Below are 13,579 nucleotides of genomic sequence, written 5' to 3'. Positions count from 1 at the left end.
AGGTAGGGTGGATAGATGCCAGAGGCACACAGCCTGACTGCTTTTAGTTGATTGTGCGGGCTCCTACCCCCATGTCTCAGGCTTTTACTAAGTAAACTGACTACAGTTGCGAGGAAAATATTTTGAAAGCATACGTTCTTAGTCTGTACTTCAATTGGCAATTAGCATGGTCTTCCATTATTACTGTATCTGGAAAAGTCTCTATAAAGCAGTAATCTTCTTTGACCAGCAGCCTTATTTCCCGGCTTGTTCACAAGGCCAGCACAGGTGTTATTTATCGTTAGAATACAAACTACAAGAAAAGAACACTGTATATTTATCATCATAAAGTTTTCTTTGAATTCTTAACTGTAAATTATCTCAAATGATTGGGATCCTGTAACACATCTTAAATTGTAGCATGCTAATTGTGGGCACGCATTTCATTAAAAAAAAAAAAAAACATGCCTATCAAAGACATATTTTTCTGTCTCTACGTGACAATTGTAAGTGTAATCTGTGAATTGCTTTTTAGTTGTAGAAAGTTGACAACTCTGCTTTTAAGTGTTTCAGAGGATGCTTTCTCAGCAGACCTTGCAGTGTCAATAGACCAGTTCATTTCTCTGTTTCATCAAACAAGTATGCCCTGAATACACTGCTGGTAGTTCTAGGCTGAATTTGACTATACATGTATTTGTGATTAAAATACTTGACTTCTTTCACAATGTTTTTGTACTTGACCACTATTTTCCTCCATATGTTTCTGACAGTAGGGTGTTTTTTCTGTCTTTTATTTTTTTTGTAAATGTTACTACATCCCGACCTGTCAGTATGGCAGCCAGTAGGGGATGTTACATTTAAAAATAATGGTTGTAAATACCATCTTCTTTTTGCGCCAGATTAAGAGAGAAACTTGACTTCAGCCAAGGGCTTTGATAGGTGTGTTCTCTCTCAGGGAAACCTTGAGAAAAAAGTGGCCACCAAAAATATTTTATACCACCGTTGTGTATTTGCTAAAAGCCTATGTTGTAATTGGGCACAAAAGAAACATTCTAAGACTTTATCTACGGTATGCTGACCAGGTTTAACTCTTTCCCAACCTTGCTTCACCATCTGGCCTCAACTATGTCCCACGGAGCAGTTTAGAGATTTTGGGGTGAGAATCCTTGAAATAAAAATACCTTAGAGGCACCCCAGCATACCTTTAACATTGAATGTCCTTTGATATAATTAAAACGTTAGAGGTTTTTTGAGTCAACATGTTTCAGTCTGTATTATCAGCCTCCCTGTGTTCTAGGCTTTAATCAGGACTACGTAATGCTCTAAAATCTGGTATTGCCATTTCCTGTCCCTTCCAGTCCAGGGATGACTCATGGAAAGCACATACCAAATAAACACATAGAACATACAGGCTTACTTTGTCTTCAGTGCTATGCACATATTAGTGCCTGAAAAGAGAGCATATTACATTTGTAGTCAGGTACCAAATGGTTAATCAATCACTGTCAGTTCATCACCATTGCAACTGTTTCCACACAAGTGTGCCCCACAGCGGGGAATGTGGACACATTCTGCACACACCACCTCATGAATGTGAAAAGGGTTGTTACCTGTATTGGGTGCAAAGTTAATAGCAAAATTGTTACTTAATACTGCAAAGGGTACCATGTTGCTGCTACGACTACTTCTGTCTTTCTGTCTCGAACAGAGACTCACCCTGGGTGGTGTTTATTTATATTGAATATGATTCCATTTTGCATGCAGTTCGCAGGTAGCCAGTGACATAACATCTTTTCTGACCTGGTCAGCAGGGCCTGTCAACAAGCCCATGAGTGGGAATTCCATCCACAGGTTCTTCACAAGCACTTTCATTGTTAGGGAACCCCAGACCATCCACCTGTTCACCACCCACAAAATGGTCACATTAATCCTCCAGGTACCCACACCCTATTGTCCATGAGCAGTGCAATATGGATTACCTGTTCAAGGATATTTGCCTATTTTATTCTTCCTCATCCAATGCATAGTGACGAAGAGATTAGATTAAGTTAATCCATTTATAAAGTGCATGGCTACCTGAAGGCTTCTCAGTGCTAAAAGTAAGCAGGAGACAGCTGAGAGATAATACTGGTGATGTTAGTGAGGCATTAACCAGGCTTTAAGGAGTTTCCTGAGTATGGGGCTCGCTATCAAGGCATCTCAATTTGACAGTAAGTGCATTCCACATTTTGGGATCGTTATTCTCATTTAGCTCTACGGATTCTGGCTATCTTCAATAGGTGTCCGAGGCAGATCTTAGAGACCTGATGAGAGTATGGGGGAATAGCAGAGATCTGATCTTCATGGGGATTTTGGAGTTAAGCCCTATGTAGGCCAGACATAGTGGTTTGAATGTTATTCGCAGATTGATGGGAAGCTAGTGTAGTGAGGCCAGAGCCTCCTTTGCTGAGGTATGTTTCTGGAGCTTGAGAAGGGCTCTGGCGGCCGCATTCTGCACCACCTGGAGCTTCTTAATGATGTATTTCGGGGAGGCTAGGTATATTAAATTACCTTAGTGCAGTCGTGAGAGAACCAAGGCTTGGACTAATGTTCTTTGGCAAGAGGTTGGGTTAAGATCTAAGATTTTACATAGGGTTCTGAGAACGTCAAATCCGGTGGCAGCCAATTTGTTGGCCTATCTGTCCATGGACAGTAAAATATCGAGCCACATTTCAAGACTTTTAATTGTGGGATCTGGGGATGAGTGGGTTTCCCAGACATTCTGGCCAACTGATCGTAAGTTTGGGGGGTCTGACATGTTTCCTAAGATCATGAGCTCAGTTTTAGCCCCATTCAATTTCATCCAACAGTTTGGCATCCAACTGGCCACTTTCTCCAGACAGGGCAGGGGACTAGCTGATGCCCGGACTAATTCCCAGGTACCCGGGATAGCACCAGTTATGTGTCATCAGCATAAGATATTAACTCCTTAGTTGCTGGGCCTTCCCCTCATATCCTCTTTTTGGTGGCTATTTGGAGTAGTTTCAGTTTACAGCTCCATAACATTTTTCCACATAAACTATCCTCGTCGAATTTATGTCCTTTTTTCCAACATCCTAGGGATTAAAAAGGTTTTCCTATAGAAAGTAACAGTTAACATAAAAAATAAAAGAATTGAGTTGAAAAAAAACCAACCATTTTGGTCTACGCTTTCTCCTGTACCTTTTACCATCTAAGGCAGATTTTTTAAAGAAATATACCGTTACATCTGCTGGACCCTTCTGGTTTTGGGGATATATAGGACTTGTAGGTTCATCAAGAACCCAAGGTACCCAGAGCCAATAAATGAGCTGCACCTTGCAATAGGTTTTCATTGTATATGGGTATACAGCAATTCATTTGGTAAAATATGAGTGAAAATAGGTATTCAGGAAACCAATTCTTTTCCGAAATCGTCACAAGATATGGAGTTTAGAAGCAGTGGTTTATTTGCACATCTCTGAATTCGGGGGTACCCATACTAGCATGTGAATTACAGGGCATTTCTCAAAATGACTTCTTTCTTACACTGCCTTACACTTGGAAGGCACCAATGTAGAGAAAGACAATTGATAATAACATTTGTTCTTCTATTCTGTGTATTCCCCACCCTCCCCCATCAAGTCTCCCTATTAAAATGGTACATCCCTTTTGTGGGTAGGCCTAGTGCCTGCAACAGGGAACTCCCCAAAATGCAACGTGGACAAATCAAATTTTTACACTGAAAACTGACTAGTATTTTACAAAGTGCCTAGCTGTGGTTTTTGTGTTGGTGCTCAGCCAGCACCTAGGGAATCATAGCAAACCTGTACATCTTTTACAACTAGACACCTAAGGGAATCCAGAATAGGGTGATTGTGGGGTTTTTATCCTGTCCTGCCACCCAGAATCAGTTGCAGACCTCAAAATTTGGCTAAAAAACACTTTCTTCAAATTTCGGGGATCGAAAGTTCTCCAGTCTGAGAGGCTCCACAAACGTCCTTCCACCCAACGTCCTCCCAGGTCTCCCGATAAAAATGTTACCTCACATGTGTGGGTAAGCCTAGTGCCTGCGACAGGGAAGGGCCCAAAACATATTGTGGCGATAATGATAACTAAGGTGAGTGTATTAATTACTCCTGGGATCGGGAACCATTTAGGGAAACCTATCAAACCCTGACATTTCTGAAAAGTAGACATCAAGGGGAGTCCAAGGAGGTATTACTTGTGTGGATTCCCCAAAGTGTTTTGACCCATAATATCTTGTAAAGGTAAAATACTGAATAAAAACATTATGTTCGATGGCATCTGTCGCTGTAGATACGCATGTTTTGCATAGCTCGCCATCTGGTGTTGGGCCGAAGTGTTACAAGTTGTTTTTCTTCGAAGAAGTCTTTCGAGTCACGGGACCGAGTGACTCCTCCTTTTGTCTCCATTGCGCATGGGCGTCGACTCCATCTTCGATTGTTTTTTTTCCGCCATCGGGTTCGGACGTGTTCCTGTCGCTCCGAGTTTCGGAACGGAAAGATAGCTAATTTCGGAAGATTTTCGTCGGTATTGTTGCGTTCGGGATCGGCGTAGTTAGATTTAACACCGCGTCGAAAGATCGAAGAGCTCCGTTGCCCTTCGGGGTAGTTTTTCGATCCCCCGTCGGGGCCTGGTCGGCCAGACCGCGTGCAGAAGAACGCCGATGGAACGGACCCCGTTCCGCTTCTGTCCCAAATGCCACAATAAATACCCCTATACAGACCAACACTTGGTCTGTAACCTGTGCCTGTCACCTGAGCACAGTGAAGACACCTGCGAGGCCTGTCGTGCGTTACGGTCCCGAAAAACACTCCGAGACCGTCGAGCCAGAAGACTTCAGATGGCGTCCGCGCCGACAGCCCACCAAGAGTTCGAGGAACAAGAAGAGGAAGGAACCTTTTCGATCCACGAATCGGACTCCGAAGGATTCGACGATACACAAACCGTGAGTAAGACTTCGAAAACCACTCAGAAGAAGATTTACAAGGCCCAGGGGAAGCCACTGCCACCAGGCCATGGCTCGACCCCATAAATTCGGTGACCGACCGTCGGCACCGAAAATGGCCCAAACAGTGCCGAGATCGTCTGACTCCGGTCGAGACACCGGCACGCAGCCTTCTCGGGATCGAGAAAGTGCTGGAGACAAGCATCGACACCGAGATACCGGTGTAGACACGGCTCGACGCCGAGACAGCGGCACCGACGAAGATCGACGCCGAGAGGTTTCGGCCCCGAAAAAGAAAAAAGTCACCTCGGAGCCGGAAAAAGATGCAGACAGGGTTTCGGTGCCAAAACAAACTGCAACCGACCCAGTTTCAGGCTCTTATACAGAAGAGCAATCGCTAACCTCCCAAATGCGAAAGCATAGGTTTGAGGAAGAGCTACAATCAACTGATGTAGACCATACGCAAAAGCGTATTTTCATACAGGAGGGGACAGGAAAAATAAGCACCCTTCCCCCTATTAGAAGAAAGAGAAGATTGGAGTTCCAAACTGAACAAACACCACAAACAAAGGTGGCGAAAAAGGTTACTCCATCACCCTCTCCTCCACCTGTAATTAACGTCTCACCAGCACAAACTCCATCACATTCCCCAGCTCACACCACCATGAGCCAGGGTGACCAAGATCAGGACGCATGGGACTTATACGACGCCCCAGTGTCAGATAACAGCCCGGAGGCATACCCTACGAAGCCATCTCCACCAGAGGACAGCACTGCGTATTCTCAAGTGGTGGCTAGAGCAGCACAATTTCACAATGTAAGCCTCCACTCAGAACAGGTCGAGGATGACTTTTTATTCAACACCCTCTCCTCCACCCACAGCTCCTACCAAAGCCTGCCTATGCTCCCTGGTATGCTCCGGCACGCAAAAGAAATCTTTAAGGAGCCGGTCAAAAGTAGGGCAATCACACCAAGACTGGAAAAAAAGTATAAGGCGCCTCCTACAGACCCGGTTTTCATCACTACACAGCTGCCACCAGACTCTGTCGTTGTAGGAGCAGCTAGGAAAAGGGCCAACTCCCACACATCTGGAGATGCACCACCCCCAGATAAAGAAAGCCGCAAGTTCGATGCAGCTGGTAAGAGTCGCAGCACAAGCTGCAAACCAGTGGCGCATCGCTAACTCTCAGGCACTACTTGCGCGCTATGACAGAGCCCATTGGGATGAGATGCAACATCTCATTGAACATCTGCCCAAGGACCTACAAAAGAGGGCAAAACAAGTGGTTGAGGAGGGACAGCACATTTCAAACAACCAAATACGCTCCTCCATGGACGCTGCAGATACAGCTGCACGGACAATTAATACATCTGTAACTATCAGAAGGCATGCATGGCTACGAACGTCTGGATTTAAACCAGAGATTCAGCAAGCAGTTCTCAATATGCCTTTTAACGAAAAAGAACTGTTCGGTCCAGAAGTGGACACAGCGATTGAGAAACTCAAAAAGGACACGGACACTGCTAAAGCCATGGGCGCACTCTACTCCCCGCAGAGCAGAGGGAATTACAGCACATTCTGTAAAACACCCTTTAGAGGGGGGTTTCGGGGTCAGGGCACACAAGCCAGCACCTCACAGGCAACACCGTCCAGTTACCAGGGACAGTACAGAGGAGGTTTTCGGGGACAATATAGAGGAGGGCAATTCCCTAGGAATAGGGGAAAATTTCAAAGCCCCAAAACCCCTACTACTAAGCAGTGACTCACATGTCACTCACCCCCTCCACACAACACCAGTGGGGGGAAGAATAGGTCATTATTACAAAGCATGGGAGGAAATCACTACAGACACTTGGGTTCTAGCAATTATCCAACATGGTTATTGCATAGAATTTCTACAATTCCCTCCAAACATACCACCAAAAGCACAAAATTTGACAAAACATCATTCCAATCTCCTGGAGATAGAAGTGCAGGCACTATTGCAGAAGAATGCAATCGAATTAGTACCAAACACACAAATAAACACAGGAGTTTACTCACTGTACTTTCTGATACCAAAGAAGGACAAAACGCTGAGACCAATCCTAGACCTCAGAATAGTAAACACATTCATCAAATCAGACCACTTTCACATGGTCACACTACAAGAAGTGTTACCATTGCTAAAACTACACGACTACATGACAACTTTAGACCTCAAAGACGCGTATTTCCATATACCAATACACCCATCGCACAGGAAATACCTAAGGTTTGTATTCAAAGGAATACATTACCAATTCAAGGTATTGCCTTTCGGATTACAAACCGCACCAAGAGTCTTTACCAAATGTCTAGCAGTAGTCGCTGCACACATCAGAAGGCAGCAAATACATGTGTTCCCATATCTAGACGACTGGCTAATCAAGGCCCATTCGTTAATAGAGTGCTCAAACCACACAAATCAGATCATACAAACCCTCTTCAAACTAGGGTTCACCGTCAACTTCACGAAATCCAACATTCTGCCGTGCAAGGTACAACAATACCTAGGAGCCATAATAGACTCAACAAAAGGAGTAGCCACTCCAAGTCCCCAAAGAATTCAAAATTTCAACAACATCATACAACGCATGTATCCAACACAAAAGATACAAGCAAAGATGATATTACAACTCCTAGGCATGATGTCTTCATGCATAGCCATTGTCCCAAACGCAAGACTGCACATGAGGCCCTTACAACAGTGCCTAGCATCACAGTGGTCACAAGTACAGGGTCATCTTCTAGATCTGGTGTTAATAGACCACCAAACTTACCTCTCGCTTCTATGGTGGAACAACATAAATTTAAACAAAGGGCGGCCTTTCCAAGACCCAGTGCCACAATACGTAATAACAACAGATGCTTCCATGACAGGGTGGGGAGCACACCTCGATCAACACAGCATACAAGGACAATGGAACGTACATCAAACAAAACTGCATATAAATCACCTAGAACTGCTAGCAGTTTTTCAAGCACTAAAAGCTTTCCAACCAATAATAGTTCACAAATACATTCTCGTCAAAACAGACAACATGACAACAATGTATTATCTAAACAAACAAGGGGGGACACACTCCACGCAGTTAAGCCTGCTAGCACAAAAAAATTGGCATTGGGCAATTCACAACCAAATTCGCCTAATAGCACAATTTATACCAGGGATTCAGAATCAACTCGCAGACAATCTCTCTCGAGATCACCAACAGGTCCACGAATGGGAAATTCACCCCCAAATTCTGAACACCTATTTCAAACTCTGGGGAACACCTCAAATAGACTTGTTTGCGACGAAGGAGAACGCAAAATGCCAAAACTTCGCATCCAGATACCCACACAAGCAGTCCCAAGGCAATGCCCTATGGATGAACTGGTCAGGGATATTTGCTTACGCTTTTCCTCCTCTCCCTCTCCTTCCTTATCTGGTAAACAAACTCAGTCAAAACAAACTCAAACTCATATTAATAGCACCAACTTGGGCAAGGCAACCCTGGTACACAACGCTGCTAGACCTATCAGTAGTACCCCACATCAAATTGCCCAACAGGCCAGATCTATTGACACAACACAACCAAAAGATCAGACACCCAGATCCAGCATCGCTGAATCTAGCAATTTGGCTCCTGAAATCCTAGAATTCGGGCACTTACAACTTACCCAAGAATGTATGGAAGTCATAAAGCAAGCCAGAAGGCCATCCACCAGGCACTGCTATGCAAGTAAATGGAAGAGGTTTGTTTGCTACTGCCATATTAATCAAATCCAACCATTACACACGACTCCAAAACATGTAGTGGGTTACTTGCTTCACTTACAAAAATCTAACCTGGCTTTCTCTTCCATTAAAATACACCGTGCAGCAATATCTGCATACTTGCAGACTACCTATTCAACTTCCCTATATAGGATACCAGTCATTAAAGCATTCATGGAGGGCCTTAAGAGAATTATACCACCAAGAACACCACCTGTTCCTTCATGGAACCTAAATGTTGTCCTAACTAGACTTATGGGTCCACCTTTTGAACCCATGCACTCCTGCGAAATACAGTTCCTAACCTGGAAGGTTGCATTTCTCATCGCCATTACTTCCCTAAGAAGAGTAAGCGAGATTCAGGTGTTTACAATACAAGAACCTTTTATACAACTACACAAGAATAAGGTCGTCCTAAGGACTAATCCTAAATTTTTACCAAAGGTTATTTCACCGTTCCATCTAAATCAAACAGTGGAACTTCCAGTGTTCTTTCCACAGCCAGATACCGTAGCTGAGAGGGCACTACATACATTAGATGTCAAAAGAGCATTAATGTATTACATTGACAGAACAAAGAACATCAGAAAGACTAAACAACTATTTATTGCATTTCAAAAACCTCATGCAGGAAACCCAATATCAAAACAAGGTATAGCCAGATGGATAGTTAAATGCATCCAAATCTGCTACCTTAAAGCTAAACGACAGCTGCCCATTACACCAAGGGCACACTCAACCAGAAAGAAAGGTGCTACCATGGCCTTTCTAGGAAACATCCCAATGCAAGAAATATGTAAGGCAGCCACATGGTCTACGCCTCACACATTCACCAAGCACTACTGTGTAGACGTGTTATCCGCACAACAAACCACAGTAGGTCAAGCCGTATTAAGAACATTGTTTCAGACTACTTCCACTCCTACAGGCTGAGCCACCGCTTTTGGGGAGATAACTGCTTACTAGTCTATGCAAAACATGCGTATCTACAGCGACAGATGCCATCGAACTGAAAATGTCATTTACCCAGTGTACATCTGTTCGTGGCATCAGTCGCTGTAGATTCGCATGTGCCCACCCGCCTCCCCGGGAGCCTGTAGCAGTTCGGAAGTTACCTTCAACTATTTGTATATATATCATTTCAACCTTAAATAAGTACATACTTAGTCACTCCATTGCATGGGCACTATTACTACAATTCAACTCCTACCTCACCCTCTGCGGGGGAAAAACAATCGAAGATGGAGTCGACGCCCATGCGCAATGGAGACAAAAGGAGGAGTCACTCGGTCCCGTGACTCGAAAGACTTCTTCGAAGAAAAACAACTTGTAACACTCCGGCCCAACACCAGATGGCGAGCTATGCAAAACATGCGAATCTACAGCGACTGATGCCACGAACAGATGTACACTGGGTAAGTGACATTTTCATTTCCTTGCATTTCTGTGACGTAAACTACAGCAATATGCAGGGATCCACAAACTTCTTACCACCCAGTGTTTCCCAACTTGTCCCACTAAAAACACTACCCAACGAGTGTCCCTTGGCCAAGTACCAGTGATAGGAATGAATAACACAAGGGCCAATGGTAGCCCTAGCATGAGGGCTAATCTTGACCCTGTGGTGACCGATTCCTGACATGGGCACTAGGCACAGGCACACAAGTGGGGTAACGTTTTAATCAGAACATGCAGGGAAACTCTGGTGGCAGGAATTTTGTGGATCCCTGCACATCCCTGTAGTTTACGTGACAGAAATGCAAGGAAAAATAGTGTTTTTATTAAACGTTTCACCTTTGCAGAGTATTCTGGGTAAGAAAACCTTGGGGAATCCACGCTAGCCACAACTCTGTGCACTACCCCGGAACTTTCAGAAATGTCTGGGTTTGTTAGGTTTCCCTATATGGTGGCTGAACCCAGGACCAAAAATGCAGATGCCCACCTTACAAAACCAGATTGTTTAGTGATGGATAATTTTTATGTCTCCACAATACGTTCTGGGCCCTTTCCTGTTGCGCCCACTTGCCCACCCACATACAATAGAGGCAACGTTTTTCTCTGGAGACTTAGGAGAATTCTGGGTGGTACAATATTTGTGGCTGCTTGCTGATTCCAGGACTTTCCCTCATGGAAATGTAAGGAACATGTTTTTTCTTTTTTTTGTGATTTGCAGGGGATTCTGGGTGAAGAAACATTGGTGAGATCCACACAAGTATTGCACCCTTGTACCCCCCTCCCCCCTCCCATGTTAGTTAATACATGTCTCACCCTGTTTGGTGTTAGCAGCTCCAATAATTCTGGTTTCAAAGCATAAATACTTATCAAAGTGTGTGAATATTGAAACCAGTCCTTCTGAAGGTGAGCCATAAAGCCTCAACACACAAAACTTTGATACCGCCTACCACAGGCCCGATCAAGTGATCATTGCACTCACATTAACTTACCGCCGCCAGACAACGGCCCATCACATTCATATGCCACAGGACGGAATAAGTTTGACTACATTTTACCACCTGTCAAGTAACCTTCTTCCTGAACATTACCGAAAGCAGGCGTAAGGAACCTTTACTAATGGCTCCCATGACAGCCACATGAGGCTCAGGGAGACATGTCTTTTATGCGCCTTTAGCGCACTCACTGTGCTAAATTGAACTCCTTCCAGTTTGTGGATGTAAATTGGGGGTGTCCGAAGATGCCCTGTGAGGCCCGTTCATCGAACTGACAGAGCATATCTACCTTTGAAACTAAGGCAGACATGCTGGGGAAGTTTGTGAAGTTCCCTAAAGAGAATTTCAAATTATGAAGGAGGTTAGTGTTTGGCACACATGGTAGTCTGTGAGAACGTATCATGTGTTCCAGCCATAGTTATTTGCACTACGGTGACTATGATTCACTTATCATACAGCAAATCGAACTTCTACTAAGGTCGCGTGGAGGATGAACATGGCAAGCAGAACAAACACTGACACATACTTGTCATGGTAATTCAGTGCAAGCGCAGCACCTATGGGTTTGAATCCATAGGTGTAGATGATGTGTATCTGTACTAACTTTACTTTTTTTACTGTCTACTTTCTACCTATGCAGTATCCCGGGGAAAGCACACCTACTGTAAGCTTTTCTTACCAGTTCATGTCTCTGTCCACATCAGAGTCCTGACAAATCCTGTATAATTGCCAAGTGAACCTATACTAATGCCTTCCATCAGTAGCTACTTGAAGCTCAAGAAAACATGCCTGTCATGCACCATCAGCCCACGTACTGTGCTAAATCCATCTCATTCCATTTTGTGAATGCAACTTGGGGGTGTCTGAATATGTCTTGCAAGGCCTATTCCTCGAACTGAGCGAGCATATCTACCGTTGAAACTATGGCAGACATGATGGTGAATACCACCTAAGGTCTCTAATGTAAAAAAGCCAAATAAATATCCTGTGGGACTCATTCACCAACACGTCTATTTTTGTTTTGAAAGTGAAGCTACAAATTGAGTTTGCACACTTTCAGACAAGTAGGAGAATGTCCCACAGGACATTTGTTTGACTTATTACACTTACTCTGGTTCTTGTTGGCAATCAGGGTGGTCCTTGTGTAGCATACATAGGTTCCCTAACAAACACTTAAAAATTCAGTCACGCCTTTGACATTTTGCCACACAGGGTACTCAACGTGGCATATGGTTCTGTCCACTAGTATGTGTAGTGTGGGGACTATAATGCACGTTGGTCATTGAACACAACATCTACCACGAATAAAGGTGTCAAGCAGGCCATAAGGAAGTCAATGATTTCCTGATGTGGATGAACTAAAAATGATATGGCTGCTTGCCTAAAGAATAAGTGGCCCATGGACGTTAGGTATCCATGTACAGCTATTGAAAGGTTTACCAAACGGCGGCTCCACCTCAGTCAATTTCCCAGATGTTTGCTTTACTGTGATACAGTGTAAACCAAGTAGGGAAACATAGGCCTGGCTGAGATGGGCACTGGGGGCAGTTATAACGACTTCCCTGCTCTTTCCTTGCTTTAAGCACACTTTACATTGACGACACGGTTGATCCTTTTTGGGTGTTTTAGGAATGCGATCAGCAAAGTGTCGCTCCTACAGCCTTGCCACATCCTCCAGAGCATATGAAGTGAAGGCTGCTGCTTCTGTGCAGTAGTGAGGCTTTCAGTTACAGACAACTGAAAGTCAAGGAAAGACGTGAGTCTTCCTTTGGTTGTCTGGCGATAAACAACGTGCTCACTGCAAGTTGCCTTCTGGATCAAATGGGTAAACAGTTTCTTGTGCCAAGTGTGAGTTGAGTTTTACGACTCGCATTGTATGGTTGAAGAACCTGGTCCTTCTTATCCACTCCGTCCATGTACTTAATGTAATCAAGTAAACAGGTAGAGTTATAGACCTCAGACATCTGACCCCAAACCGTGATGGGGGAAGTGTTCTCATTATGAATTGTAGTGAGCATGTACACATCACGCCTATTCTAGAACTTGACTGTGAACAGTTCATTGGAACGCAAAGCAGTGCTCTGGGATTTCTGGTGCTTCTTGTAAACAAGCTCCTGCAGGAATCCTTTGCGGTGACTATGAACTATACCGCAGGCCACAGTGCCAGCTTTATAGAGCTCACTGAACATCTCTACTCCTGTATAGAAATTGTCCACATAAAGTTTGTAACCTTTGTGAAGGAGTGGCTGGACAAGCTCCCATACAATCTTTCCTGTGACCCCTTAGTGTGGGAGGGCAACCTACAGGGTTTAATGTGGAGTCCTTCCCTGTATACATTCTGAAGCGGTACACATAGCCAGCAGAGCTCTCACACAACATGTACAGTTTGATGACATAGCAAG

General features: G+C 44.2%; 1 protein-coding gene across 2 annotated transcripts in view; it reads left to right on the top strand.

The window, feature by feature from the left end:
* OGA (O-GlcNAcase) overlaps nucleotides 1-13,579 on the top strand; it is a 475,247-nt gene that overhangs the window by 376,874 nt on the left and 84,794 nt on the right. The window lies entirely within an intron of this gene.

This window comes from Pleurodeles waltl, chromosome 6, assembly GCF_031143425.1.
Source record: "Pleurodeles waltl isolate 20211129_DDA chromosome 6, aPleWal1.hap1.20221129, whole genome shotgun sequence".
Taxonomy (NCBI): domain Eukaryota; kingdom Metazoa; phylum Chordata; class Amphibia; order Caudata; family Salamandridae; genus Pleurodeles; species Pleurodeles waltl.
This window is presented reverse-complemented; position numbering and strand designations above follow the sequence as displayed.